This window comes from Mizuhopecten yessoensis, unplaced genomic scaffold, assembly GCF_002113885.1.
Source record: "Mizuhopecten yessoensis strain PY_sf001 unplaced genomic scaffold, ASM211388v2 scaffold5205, whole genome shotgun sequence".
Taxonomy (NCBI): Eukaryota; Metazoa; Mollusca; class Bivalvia; order Pectinida; family Pectinidae; genus Mizuhopecten; species Mizuhopecten yessoensis.
In genome coordinates, this window is record NW_018405932.1 from 31,682 (window position 1) to 46,357 (window position 14,676).

Consider the following 14,676-nt stretch of genomic DNA (forward strand, 5'->3'; position numbering starts at 1 on the left):
TTTTTTTTAATTATGATTAAGTTGCAAAGATCCAAAGAATTTGAAATGAAAAAAAAACATCCACATAGACTGTCATTTATAGTTTTTACAAAAAATTTAGATTTTAAAAGTGATTTTAATTGTTCACAGTTGTGCCACAATAGTTTGTGTGTTAACGAAGATCACATTAGTTTGGAGTGTCATTTTATTAATAATAATATTCTATTATGGCCCTTTCCCAATTGAACTGTTCTCTTATAGTGTTGTCTGGGGTGGTAAAGTGCCTGAGCCATTAGGCGAGGGCACTATACCTCCCCAGACAACACTATAAGAGAACTGTTCCCGAGGGAAAGGGTCATAATAGATTTAGTACATCACATGACTGTCATTTGACAATAAAAAGACAAACATGATGAACTTCATTGATAAAATATTTGATAATTAACAACTGCTGGAAATTTGAACGGTAACATTTGCAGTTTTGATTCATGAGTTGTTGTTAAATTACTAAATTTGAAAGAATGTGCACAAACAATGGAATGTCGAAATCTCTGCCACATGATGGTTCCTGTAAATGCGGCCGCAAAACTTGCCAGATGGTACGTATTAAGAAAACTTTTTGAGTAGATCTCTCCTTTTTTGTTGCGTATATTGGCATAGAAATCCACCAAAACACCGTTCAATTCACTGGATTGATTCACCGCTAGGTCACATACGGCTCCCCTTTCAAGTAGGAAGTCTTTCAGGACTGCGACGGCAAATTGTGTCGCCTGCTTCGTCTTCATGCATTGCTGAGTCTCTGCGAAGCAATCGGCATTCCCGGTCCCAAATCTTTAAACCATTTTGGCAGATGACAACAATGAAGTGAAAGTAGAATATGTTCAGCGCTCCTAGGAGAAGGGGCGCAACTCTTAGCGTCATGCTACTTTTCCCGCAGTCGCAGCGGTCCAAAAAAAAGGTATAGTGCCCGTCTCCAGGTATAGTTCCTGCTGTCAAGGGCGGATGCTAACAATACAAAATAGAACAAGGGTATAGTTATTCAATGGCTATCCTAGAAATTATCATGTGATGTACTAACAGGCAATATTGTCTAAGTTTAAATTTATGCTATAGTCATATATAGGTTTAAGAAACCTTAAGTTGGAATTCCAATTGGCTTAATTTAAAACAACAACAAACAACTATTTTTTGAGGGTATTAGCTATTGCATACACAGATACAATGTGGTCCGACTACCACCACATGGCGGCTCCATCTTCAGGTAGTCATATATATGTAAATTCTCTTGATGTGCTACATATTTCCTGAATTTTGAATTTTGTCATAGATTTCAAAAATGGTCTTTAATAAAATGGCATTTCTCTTCTTCGTCTCAATACAGGTGATCTAGAGGCTGATTGTCTGCCTTGGGTTGATGCAGTGTTGAATCTAGCGGACTTTTCCTTAGTCAGACTTCCTGGCAAACTTTGACTTCTCTGCATGCTCCCTGTGCTGTTCCACCAACAAGTCGAGTTTCCTCTTCTTGATGTCAGGTTTGTATTGAAGCTGGCGCTGATAAAGAGATCTTGACTGGTCAGCTGATCTGTGATGCCGTTCACCAAAAAGTTCCAAATTGCTAACAGTTTAAGGAGAAAAATTACTTTACAAAATCAAAAGAGTTTGAGTACTATAATAGGACTGAGGTGACAATTAAATGCTTCCGGGCTCAGTACCCATGAATGAAGTTCTCTTAGAACTTGGTAGTGGTGTTGGTGTTGAAATACTCTAGAGATAACAATCTCACAACTTTTGAATCAATGACATGTATTAATATTTTGCATGTATTTTTTTTGGTGCAGGGTGCTGTGTGAAGAGTCCTGTGTTTACCTCTATCTCTGACCTGGAAGTTTATATTTGACGTTGGTGACACTTGCAGACCATTATCTCCAGAAAAAGGCCAACATGCTGTTATTGAAATTTTTACATTTTGCTCCAAAGGTGTTGCTCTTGACCAGGTAAGATGGAAAGTTGGCTATTAAATATTGGGATTTTTTTTATGAATTTAAATGTTACAATGAAACAAATAGTAAATTTAATTGTTGTCTCAGTCCTTAGTCCTATTTTTACTAGAACATTGTTTGGAGCAGTATATATATATATATAGTTAGAAATAGAGAATTGTCTCCCTTAGATTGTAAGCTGTAAGAAGCTTTTCTGAAGTTTTTAACTTTGAGTCAATTGATGACCACTGTTTTGAATTTGTATCGTTTGTCTTGTGTTATTCTGTTAAAATTAAAAAGAAAATATTTGAATGATAAAAAATGTACATTGTGATGTGAAAATAGTCTGGTATAGCTAATGTAAAAGAGTGTAATTAAAAAAAAACCTTCAGCAAATATTTTGCAATGAAGTTGACTTTGAGATTTTATATACATTTTTACAATGCCTGTAACATTAATTTTGCCACACAGAGTCATTCATTTGTTAGTTTCTGTCAATGAAATTTCCTACCTTTTCATATTGGCACATTGGTCTATCGGCCGTTATAGAGCAAATATGGACAGAGTGTATATGTATGTATCCTTGGAAATATTGGTGATGGTCAAGGTCAGGTGGAGGTTTATCTCTGTAAATGTTTACATGTTGAAAACTCATTTTGTGTTTTAAATTTTGCTATCACAGACATTATTGTCCTATTTACATAAGTTAAATAACTTTAAGGATCTCTGCACCACTGTCCAAAATTTTAAATTGTTTCTTTGTGTCCTATAAAGATTATTCTCTCGTTAAATAACTTTAAGGATCTCTGTACAAGTAAATTGTTTTTGGTGTCAGTATATACATATATTCTCTATTCAAATAACTTTAAGGATCCCTGCACCATTGCTTAATATTAAAACAAAAAAAGTTGTGTCCTATTTACATTTATCTCTTGTTAAATATCTCTAAGCATCCCTCTACCACATAAAAAATTGAATTGGATTTTTCTATCTGCCATGACTATAGCTTTAATATATCATTTCTGTAAAGAAACCATACCAAATTCAAAAACATTTACAAAAACATTCTAAAGATGAATTAATAAAAGTTATCAACAACTCAATTTTTAGAGTGAAAAATCAATTAGGCCAGACCGGGATTCAAACCCTGAACCTCTGATTATTATACTATCACTTTACCAACAGAGCTACCTGGCCAACTTTAGTACCTTGGTCGAGTCTCTATACTTACATGTATCACTTTACCAACAGATCTACCTGGCCAACTTTAGTACCCTGGCCGAGTCTCTATTTTTACATGTATCACTTTACCAACAGAGCTACCTGACCAACTTTAGTACCTTGGTCGAGTCTCTATACTTACATGTATCACTTTACCAAAAGATCTACCTGGCCCACTTTAGTACCCTGGCCGAGTCTCTATACTTACATGTATCACTTTACCGTGAACAGAGCTACCTGGTCAACTTTAGTACCCTGGCCGAGTCTCTATACTTACATGTATCACTTTACCGTGAACAGAGCTACCTGGTCAACTTTAGTACCCTGGCCAAGTCTCTATACTTACATGTATCACTTTACCGTCAACAGAGCTACCTGGTCAACTTTAGTACTCTGGCCAAGTCTCTATACTTACATGTATCACTTTACCGACAGAGCTACCTGGTCAACTTTAGTACCCCGGTCGAGTCTCTATACTAACATGTATCACTTTACCAACAGAGCTACCGAGTCAACTTTAGTACCCTGGCCAAGTCTCTATACTTACATGTATCACTTTACCGACAGAGCTACCTGGTCAACTTTAGTACCCCGGTCGAGTCTCTATACTAACATGTATCACTTTACCAACAGAGCTACCTGACCAACTTTAGTACCCTGGCCGAGTCTCTATTTTTACATGTATCACTTTACCAACAGAGCTACCGAGTCAACTTTAGTACCCTGGCCAAGTCTCTATACTTACATGTATCACTTTACCGTGAACAGAGCTACCTGGTCAACTTTAGTACCCTGGCCAAGTCTCTATACTTACATGTATCACTTTACCGTCAACAGAGCTACCTGGTCAACTTTAGTACTCTGGCCAAGTCTCTATACTTACATGTATCACTTTACCGTGAACAGAGCTTCCTGGTCAACTTTAGTACCCTGGTCGAGTGTCTATACTTACATGTATCACTTTACCAACGGAGCTAGCTGGTCAACTTTAGTACCCCGGCCGAGTCTCTATACTTACATGTATCACTTTCCCGTGAACAGAGCTACCTGGTCAACTTTAGTAGCCTGGTCGAGTCTCTATACTTACATGTATCGCTTTACCAACAGAGCTAGCTGGTCAACTTTAGTACCCTGACGGAGTCTCTATACTTACATGTATCACTTTACAAACAGAGCTACCTGGTCAACTTTAGTACTCTGGCCAAGTCTCTATACTTACATGTATCACTTTACCGACAGAGCTACCTGGTCAACTTTAGTACCCTGGGCGAGTCTCTATACTTACATGTATCACTTTACCGACAGAGCTACCTGGTCAACTTTAGTACCCTGGGCGAGTCTCTATACTTACATGTATCACTTTACCGACAGAGCTACCTGGTCAACTTTAGTACCCTGGGCGAGTCTCTATACTTACATGTATCACTTTCCCGTGAACAGAGCTACCTGGTCAACTTTAGTACCCTGGGCGAGTCTCTATACTTACATGTATCACTTTACAAACAGAGCTACCTGGTCAACTTTAGTACTCTGGCCAAGTCTCTATACTTACATGTATCACTTTACCGTGAACAGAGCTACCTGATCAACTTTAGTACCCTGGCCGAGTCTCTATTCTTACATGTATCACTTTACCAACAGAGCTACCGAGTCAACTTTAGTACCCTGGCCAAGTCTCTATACTTACATGTATCACTTTACCGTGAACAGAGCTTCCTGGTCAACTTTAGTACCCTGGCCGAGTCTCGATACTTACATGTATCACTTTACCAACAGAGCCACCTGACCAACTTTAGTACCCTAGCCAAGCCTTGTTCCTTGCATGTATCACTTTACCAACAGAGCTACCTGGTCAACTTTAGTACCCCGGCCGAGTCTCTATACTTACATGTATCGCTTTACCAACAGAGCTAGCTGGTCAACTTTAGTACCCTGACGGAGTCTCTATACTTACATGTATCACTTTACCGACAGAGCTACCTGGTCAACTTTAGTACCCTGGCCGAGTCTCGATACTTACATGTATCACTTTACCAACAGAGCCACCTGACCAACTTTAGTACCCTAGCCAAGCCTTGTTCCTTGCATGTATCACTTTACCAACAGAGCTACCTGGCCAACTTGAGTACCTTGGTCGAGTCTCTATACTTACATGTATCACTTTCCCAACAGAGCTACCTGACCAACTTTAGTACCCTGGCTGAGTCTCTATACTTACATGTATCACTTTACCGACAGAGCTACCTGGTCAACTTTAGTACCCCGGTCGAGTCTCTATACTAACATGTATCACTTTACCAACAGAGCTACCGAGTCACTCTATACTTACATGTATCACTTTACTAACATAGCTACCTGGCGAATTTTAGTACCCTGGCCGAGTCTCTATACTTACATTTATCACTTTACCAACAGAGCTACCTGACCAACTTTAGTACCCTAGCCAAGTCTCTATACTTGCATGTATCACTTTACCAACAGAGCTACCTGGTCAACTTTAGTACCCTGGTCGAGTCTCTATACTTTTACCAACAGAGCTACCTGATCAACTTTAGTACCCTAGCCAAGTCTCTATACTTACATGTATCCCTTTACCGACAGAGCTACCTGGTCAACGTTAGTACCCTGGTCGAGTCTCTATACTTACATGTATCACTTTACCAACATAGCTAAATGTACCTGGCCAACTTTAGTACCCTGGTCGAGTCTCTATACTTACATGTATCACTTTACCAACAGATCTACCTGGCCAACTTTAGTACCCTGGCCGAGTCTCAATACTTACATGTATCACTTTACCGACAGAGCTACCTGGTCAACTTTAGTACCCTGGCCGAGTCTCTATACTAACATGTATCACTTTACCAACAGAGCTACCTGGTCAACTTTAGTACCCCGGCCGAGTCTCTATACTTACATGTATCACTTTACCGACAGAGCTACCTGACCAACTTTAGTACCCTAGCCAAGTCTCTATACTTGCATGTATCACTTAACCAACAGAGCTACCTGGTCAACATTAGTACCCTGGCCGAGTCTCTATACTTACATGTATCACTTTAACGACAGAGCTACCTGACCAACTTTAGTACCCTAGCCAAGTCTCTGTATCACTTTACCAACATAGCTAAATGTACCTGGCCAACTTTAGGACCTTTGCCTAGTCTCTATACTTATATGTATCACTTTACCAACACAGCTACCTGGTCAACTTTAGTCCCCTGGTCGAGTCTCTATTCTTGCATGTATCACTGTACCGACAGCGCTACCTGGTCAACTTTAGTGCCCTGGCCGAGTCTCTAGAAATACATGAATCACTTTACCGACAGAGCTACCTGGTCAACTTTAGTACCCTGGCCAAGTCTCTATATTTACTTGTAAATCCAAATGCAAATAAAGGGAAGTTGTATCTATAAAAAAACTACAGTGAAATTTTCTCAAAAGTGTTTTGCCTGCTGTGTGTAAAGGGTCCATAAAATCATTTACCTTTAACCTCAATATTAATTCAGGTAGTAAGCAGTAAACCCAAAGTGTTTAGAAATACGTATTCGGAAACAGCTGTTTGGTGTTATATTTGTTCATGGATAAGATCATTCTTATATCATTCTCTGTGTTACAAGATTCTATAATTACCTTCCAGAACAACACCGTACCCAGACAGAATGGGAAGATGGCTTCACATTTAAGATGTTCCTGTTCCAGTTTGTCAACTACTTTTCCTCCATCTTCTATATTGCATTCTTCAAGGGCAAGTAAGTATTACAACATAGATACTCTCTACTTGGTCCTTGAAGTCAGGAAATGTTGAGGCCCTGCAGGCGATAGGGCATTAGAATTGTACCTGCAGCCTAGTACTACAATGACAGCCTCAATACAGAGGTGAAAGTCATATGGTATAGCTAGGTCACAAACTAGATAGTAACAAAGGTCACAGCCTCCTTACAGAGGTCACTGTCTTGGTATACAGGTCAAATCTTTGGTACAGGAGGTCAGTCTTTCTAAACAGAGGTCACATCAGCATATTTAGCAAGTTTACTAGTTGAATTGTTTAATTTAAAGGGCCAAAATCAGGAGTCTCCTTCCGAAATAGGGAGAGTTGACAAGCACGCCAATTAGTTGTGTGAAAAATTCATTATCACAAATTGTCAGTATGAGAAACTTGAGAAGAGGTTGAGAACAGATTGAGAACGATTTGTGAATTGATTTTCTCATTTGATAATAATAATAATAATAATGATATACAACATTTATATAGCGGCCTATATAGTTATGCCCCTGCCATAAAATGTGTGTGTGGGGGGGAGGGCATATAGTGTTGCCCATGTCCGTCCCGTCCCGTCCCGATTCAATGTAAACACATAGCAACTTCAATCTTTAATTGACAGATGATTTTGGTCAAACTTTATACAAAGGTCAAGTATGAGTATACTTCGGACATCGTTGTGTTTCAGGGATCCAAGGTCAAGGCCAAGGTCACAGTTGCTATATATAGAAAATCATCAACTAATTCAATTAAACACTTAGCAACTTCATTCTTTCATTGATTTTGGTCAAACTTTATGCAAAGGTCAAGTATGAGTATACTTCGGACATTGTTGTGTTTCAGAGTACCAAGGTCAAGGCCAAGGTCACTGTTGCTACAGTTGTGGGATCGCACAACGTTACACGGTGTGTGAACGATGTGTGCACGGTGTGCGCATGTTTGAAATCTGGACGATTATTGCTTGTGCACATTTGTGCGGACGATGGACGAACGTAAATGTGCGATAACAATCGTGGTTGGTGTTAATTGAGGAATGCCTTAACAATATATACGGTTTCGTGTTTAAACATATACTCTTGATTTTTACGTATGTTTCTATATTCTACCTACATCTTTAAGCTTATCTTTATGTCTATAGTTTCTTAAATTTAGAAATTGTATTTTCGGTATTTTTTAAACGACCTTAATCGACACATGTGAAATCACAACACCGTCCCGTATACAGGTAATCATAACCACTTTGTACATGTACCTGCATGGGCCGTAGTTTTCCCCTGCCTGGGACGCTTACGTATTTCGTCGGGTAGGGCAAGGGGTGTGAAAACACAGGCAAAGGGGTGCTTTAGGCAAACCGAATGCAAATAACAAATACTAAACGTCCAGTTGTGATACGAAATCATATATCGGCTCTCTATGTCAGGCACAGGGCGCCATGTACAACTCTGGTCACTCATCAAATTGTTATTTAACTATTCTGTTACCTTGGAGCAAAACCCATTCTTGACAGTCTAACGGTCACTGTAATGCTGTGTTACATTTGTACAGGCATTGTAAAACTGTACATAATTTTCATTACTGTGATGAGAACTTACAGTAATACATACAATTTCATTATTGCATACAAGCTTTCCATATTGTTTTCATTCCTTAATATTGATCTACAAGTTGTATCCAATCTCACAGTTGTGCAGAAAAAAGCGCACAACAGGGCGAACGATTGTTAAATCGCACAGTTGTACGCACCATGTGTGGACGGTGTTTGAACGATGCATGCACGGTGTTGCGTTTGCTATTTTTGGTGCGTTGTGCGGTCACACAACTGTATATATAGAAAATCATCAACATGATTCAATTTAAACACTTAGCAACTTCATTCTTTCATGGATTTTGGTCAAACGTTATGCAAAGGTCAAATATGAGTATACCTTGGACATTGTTGTGTTTCAGGGTTTCAAGGTTNAAGGTCAAATATGAGTATACCTTGGACATTGTTGTGTTTCAGGGTTCCAAGGGCAAGGCCAGGTCACTATTGCTATATATAGAAAATCATCAACTGATTCAATTTAAACACTTAGCAACTTCATTCTTTCACAGGTTTTGGTCAAACTTTATATAAAGGTCAAGTATGGGTATACCTCAGACATCCTTGTGTTTCAGGATGGTAATTACATACAGAAAAAAACATATGAATATTAAAATCGACTTATCAACTTTAAGTGAAGTACCTTGTGTGTGTGTATGTTTCAGGGTATCAAGATCAAAGTGCACATGGTTGTAACTTTTTATAGAACAGTCTGTAACTAATTGCACATTGTAGCGGGAGCATTTATGTCTTATTTGTAAAATAAAACAACATATGGATAATAGTATTAGTTATAATTGTGAAACAAAACAAAGGCTTACAATCACCTTTATACATTAAATAAGCAGATAATCATCGCAATGTGCACATAAATGAACAAATAAAGGGTGGTATTTACATGACGTCTTTGCAAAGAGCCTAAAATGCAGATGTGAAGAGGAGAGTTTTGATGCCCTTCTTGAATTTGGCCAGGGGATTTGACTTTCTAATAGCAGATGGTAAGCTTTTCCACAACGTGGCCGAAAATCCAGTCTCAAAGCATCGGTTTCTATAGGTCACGATACAAGATTTTGGGACACACAAAAATTATTCTGACTCCGACTGCAGTGATCTTGACGGCTGATACAGGGTAACAAGCTCCTGTAGGTACTGGGGATCAGGCTGGCCCATTCAGTGCCTGTATGTGTACACCAAATTTTGTACTGCGACCTGTGTTGTACAGGTAACCAGTGCAATGAATATAGCACAGCTGTGATGTGCTCTCTCTTTCAGGACGAGTAACCAGCCATGCTGTAGTGTTCTGGACCCTCTGCAGACGACTAGTTACTTTGTCAGATATACCACAGAGAAGGGCGTTACCATAATCCAACCGAGAGGTAACAAGTGAATGCATCAAAATTTTGCAAGCACCTGCAGTTATAAACTGCCGGATACAGCCGATGTTCCTGATCTGGTTGAAAGGATTTGGCATTTAAGAATGTTTAAGATTTTATTTATCACAAATAGCATAACTGCTCGTGCCTGGTAATATTGAATCACAAAAATTATTTAATTAAAAGCGCTCTGAAACAACTCCACTTTAAGTTTCAATATACATATGGAGCAGCAAATGACAAGAATTTGTTTAATTATGTTTCTCCATAGAGTTTTACAGTATTTGTCTGTACAAAACTTATATTTGTTAACATTTGTCCCTCACCAAGAATCTCGGCAATCACTAGAAGTTGGTTAGAAGATATTGTACTGGGTTGCTTTCACTTAAAGATTGGTGAAAGTTTCAGGTTTTATAGATGATAAACAGTTGATCACATAATGCATTATCAAGGTTTGTTGTGTGAACAATTTTCTCATCGCTCACATGTAGATAAAATTTCAACTCCATGGATAGCCTTGATTACTTTTCAAAAATCCATGAAAAAGAGTTCAAACAACAAACCCTGAAAATACAGTGTGATAATCTATAACTATCCAATATCTGTCACACTTAAGCTTTCATATCCTTCACAGAAAACTGATGGCGTCGTTTAGTCTCGGTCGGTAGCGAAGGACCCCAACGAGGAGAAAGTGTACTTGAGGTGGGAACAGGACTTTCATCTGGCCAACATACCCAACCTTGGGCTATATGATGAAGATCTTGAAATGGGTAAACATACACATTGTATTTTAATGTCTTTTTTAAGTTCAGTTGATAAAAAAAGTAAATAAAGGATAAATGAAACATAATCACATTCTGGGCCTGGCATTTTGCTTCTTGTAATGGATAATTATAATATATTTTTAATTTTCTGTTATTGATGAGTGCCTATACTACCAGATGGGATTTGATGTTTAAACCTGTCTGTCTGTCTGTCTGTCTGTCTGTCCGTCCCTTTGTCTGGGGGCGTATTTCACATACAGTCTATCACCTACAATTGCAAAATTTTGTATGTGAGTACATCTTAGGATGGCAGAATGTCACTTGATAAAATTGGGTTTTGTGCTCCTCTATATAGAATTATCTCCTTTGGTTTATTTTTCATGCCAATGATTGTCTAAACATTTGGGGATTATGGATTCCTCACAAAACTTTGTTTTCAGTTTCTTGTAGACTTTTAAGTTAAATCTTCAAGTTTGAGGACAAAAGGGGAAAATAGCAAGAGTTTTGAACAAATTCAGAAAACATTCAGAAAAGGAATTCCTCATATTTTTGGCCAAAATTTGTTGCTGATAATTTTCAAACTCAAGAATGTAACATATAATCATTTAATACTTGTGTATGTTTTTTTAAAGAGCCTATTTAAATATACAGTACAACAATTATTTTTACACGATTCCAAAAGTCCAAAGTTTTGTTTTAATACTTCATGTTTTCTTTTTCAAGGCATATGGTTCGGGATTCTGAGAGGCATATGAGCCATAGCAGTAATGTCTAACGTAAGTACAAATACAGAAGTACCCTCTTGAGTACAATGTTTTTATCTGTCAATGTTGCTCGAAATTGAATTCTAGCGAACTTGTTCTGATAGGGACAAATTGTGAAATATAAACCTTATAAAATTAAACAACTATATAGGTATGTTTATCTGTAAACAGATTACTGAAACTTAGCTCTAATGGAAAGTCATGTCTTTGGGTATCTTTAAGTTAATAATTGTTCTATATGAACAGAAACAAGAGTGTACCAGATGACCCCAAGTTTGATATCTTTTGAAGTGTGACCTACTACAGATAAGAAAAATGGGCTGTATATGTTTGCCCCCATTCCTGAAACCTATACTGAAACACTGGATACATGTTTACATTTATTTACCCCTTGACATTTGTTTCATATTTACAGAACTTGATCGTATTTGCAACCTGGTTGGTGATGTGCCTTGTCCCAGACATGTCAGAATCTGTGCAGCTTCAGATGCTGAGGGAAAATTTCTAAAGCCAAAGAAGCACTAAATTTATACAGCGGAGACAGTATCGAAGGCAAGACGTGGCGATGATAATGCCACCAACGCCACCAGTACGCAATTCTGATGACAGCTACGGGGTTTATCTCCTAAACAAATGATAACTGGAAAAAAGTCTGATACAAAGAGAGGTTTTTGCCCCTGACATCAAAGGCAACTGTTAACTTGTGATTTTTAGAATAATCTGTTGTAATCATAAATACAAATTTTTGAAGGTTTGTGTTTTGCCAGAATCTCAACCTGACAACAAATTTTACATTTGAGTGTGTTTTTCTACGCAACCTTAAAGGGATATTTTTCTTCTTGAACCACGTTTATGACAGACAATGTAGCTTTCTTTTTTTCTTTAGTGTAGCTATTATTCATTTTAAACCAGTACTTTCAGGTTGTAGATATAGTATTAAGTACCGAATTAAAACCAAAGTGTTAGTAGACATTTGATTTAAAACAAATATTGAATCTATTGTTATGAAATTTAGAGACATATACATAATCGTTATTATTGAAGACTGTTAGAAATAGTTTGTTCCTTAAAATCTAAATACATTTATTTTCTCTAAATATAGTATAAATTGTAGTTTTATTCAGTAGGATATTTAATTTATTCTCAATTAATCTTTTATTGTCAATTATTGAAAAAATGTGTACCAAAAATATTCTTTGTTTTTGAAAGAAACTTTTAAATATTGCTATGAAAGTGTTTATTTTCGTTTTAAAATAAAGTCCAACAAGTAAGATGCTAATGAAATCAATTTTATGATTTCCTATTTGTCCTTGTCATGAGCTGCTAAGAACAAATCATTTTATGGCTAGTGAAACTTTTTCGTAGCAATTTTAATTGTGGAATTAAACACTAGATCATTATTATAGTACATTGTTTTCCACTGGATGTTAGTGTCTTATATTTTGTCGGACTTCAACATATTTTGCTAAAATAATCAAGATAATTTTTATTCAATTACATATTTGTTTTTGATATTATGCCTAAATGATAATTTTTCTGTTGGATAGATATTTTAACTCTGATTTAAAAATTAGTTTATATAACTAACTTTCTCTGATACAATCCAACCTTGTTTTTCTTATATGTGAATTATCATGTACAATGTATATATCAGAGACTTCAATTTAAGTTTAAATAATGAAATTATCAAATATTATTGTTCTTATAATTTAGAGTTATGCTATTTCTATGAACATTGGAGTACCACTAATTTTTTTATGACTTTTCCTTCCAAGGAAAAACAGGTTTTTCTGAAAGTTAAAACCGAAGTATTGTTGAAAAAGTTTGAAAGAGTCCAAAAGTAGAAAAAGTTACACAAACAAAAGTATCCAATGATACCATGTTTTTATCACGTTGAACATTTGTCATACACTTATTGTTTCCTGTAAAATATCGGGGAACACGTTTACAAACTGTGTACATGTACATATAACATGTAGTTAGTCGTCTTTTTTCATATTTGTGACTTGGTAAGTTTAATCAAGCAATTTATGACGTTATAAATATATTTTATAATGTACGATATTGTAAAGGCAGAAATCATTTGGATTTTACCATCAGATATAAAATTGTGTTTGATTATCTCCCTTAGATCATATTGGACACATTATGTGTATATAACCTGTAAAATGATTATTTCAGTTGCATGTTATTATGTACAGGTATGTAAATCTATCATCAAATCATGCAAATTCATAGAGAAAGTTTACCGAAAAAGGTCATACATATTCATATCATTGGGTTAATGAAAATAAGAATATGTAATGTGATTTGGTTTGGTTTGGTTTAGTATTGTTTAACGTCCTATCAACAGCTATGGTCATTTAAGGACCGCCTTCCCTGTGTGCAAGATACATGCGTGTAGTGTATGCCTGTGTGTTTTGGGAGGCTGCGATATGTTCCTGTTTGTCTCCTTGAGATAGCGCGGAGCTAATGCCGACTTTATAGTGCTAGCTCACTGAAACATACTGCCGAAGATACCCAGCAGGACACCCCACCTAGTGACATTATACTGACAACGGGCGAACATATCGTCCCACTCCTAAATTGCTGAGCGTTAAGCAGGAGTAGAAACTACCATTTTTACAGACTCTGGTTGTCTTGGCCAGGGGGACAAAACCCAAAGCCTTCCTCACAGGGGCGAACGTTTAACTAAAGGCCAAAAGTGAGGGATTGTCAAAGGAGACATTAGGAAGAAGACAGTTGTTTAGAAAGAAGAGAAAAGATAAGATTCCAAATTAAGCCACCTCTTATGTTCATGCAAGGGGGGCAGTAGGTACAATTCTTACGCCCTGCCTGCAGGGACGATATGTAATATGATGAATTTGTTAATTCATGATGAATATTCAATCTGATGAAGCTGATGTTTTCTTGAAAGTTTGACATTTGGTGAATATTCATAAAATGAAGTCAATATTGGTTCTGAAGAATAAGATAAAACATTTTGTAACCCTTAAAGAAGATGCTGGGAAAATATTTCGTCATCATTATTTTTATAACATTGCTTAATTTTAGTGATTGTTTATTTAGTCCCATTCTATATTCATTCAGATTAAGGGTACTTGTAATTATGTGCATGTTTTGATAATTCTGAAAAAGTAGAGAGACTGAATTTTTCTTCAATATTTGTTAATTTTCCTCAGTTACGTTGATGTATATGGAGCATAATGTTTATTTGTATAGGAATGTGTTAGTGTTGTGACTGAAATTAA

The 14,676-nt window shown here is 36.9% G+C and overlaps 1 long non-coding RNA gene across 3 annotated transcripts; it reads left to right on the forward strand.

Moving 5' to 3' along the window:
* The first annotated feature begins 349 nt into the window (after positions 1-349).
* On the forward strand, positions 350-13,971 carry LOC110450404. Of its 3 annotated transcripts, XR_002462974.1 has the most exons (8): positions 350-937; positions 1,361-1,511; positions 1,818-1,973; positions 6,820-6,931; positions 9,797-9,900; positions 10,532-10,667; positions 11,385-11,437; positions 11,841-13,971. It is a non-coding gene; the product is annotated as an uncharacterized LOC110450404 (long non-coding RNA). The 3 variants fall into 3 exon arrangements; XR_002462975.1 differs by lacking the exon at positions 350-937 and having other exon boundaries at positions 1,226-1,485; XR_002462973.1 differs by lacking the exon at positions 350-937 and having other exon boundaries at positions 1,227-1,511.
* The last annotated feature ends 705 nt before the right edge of the window (positions 13,972-14,676 follow it).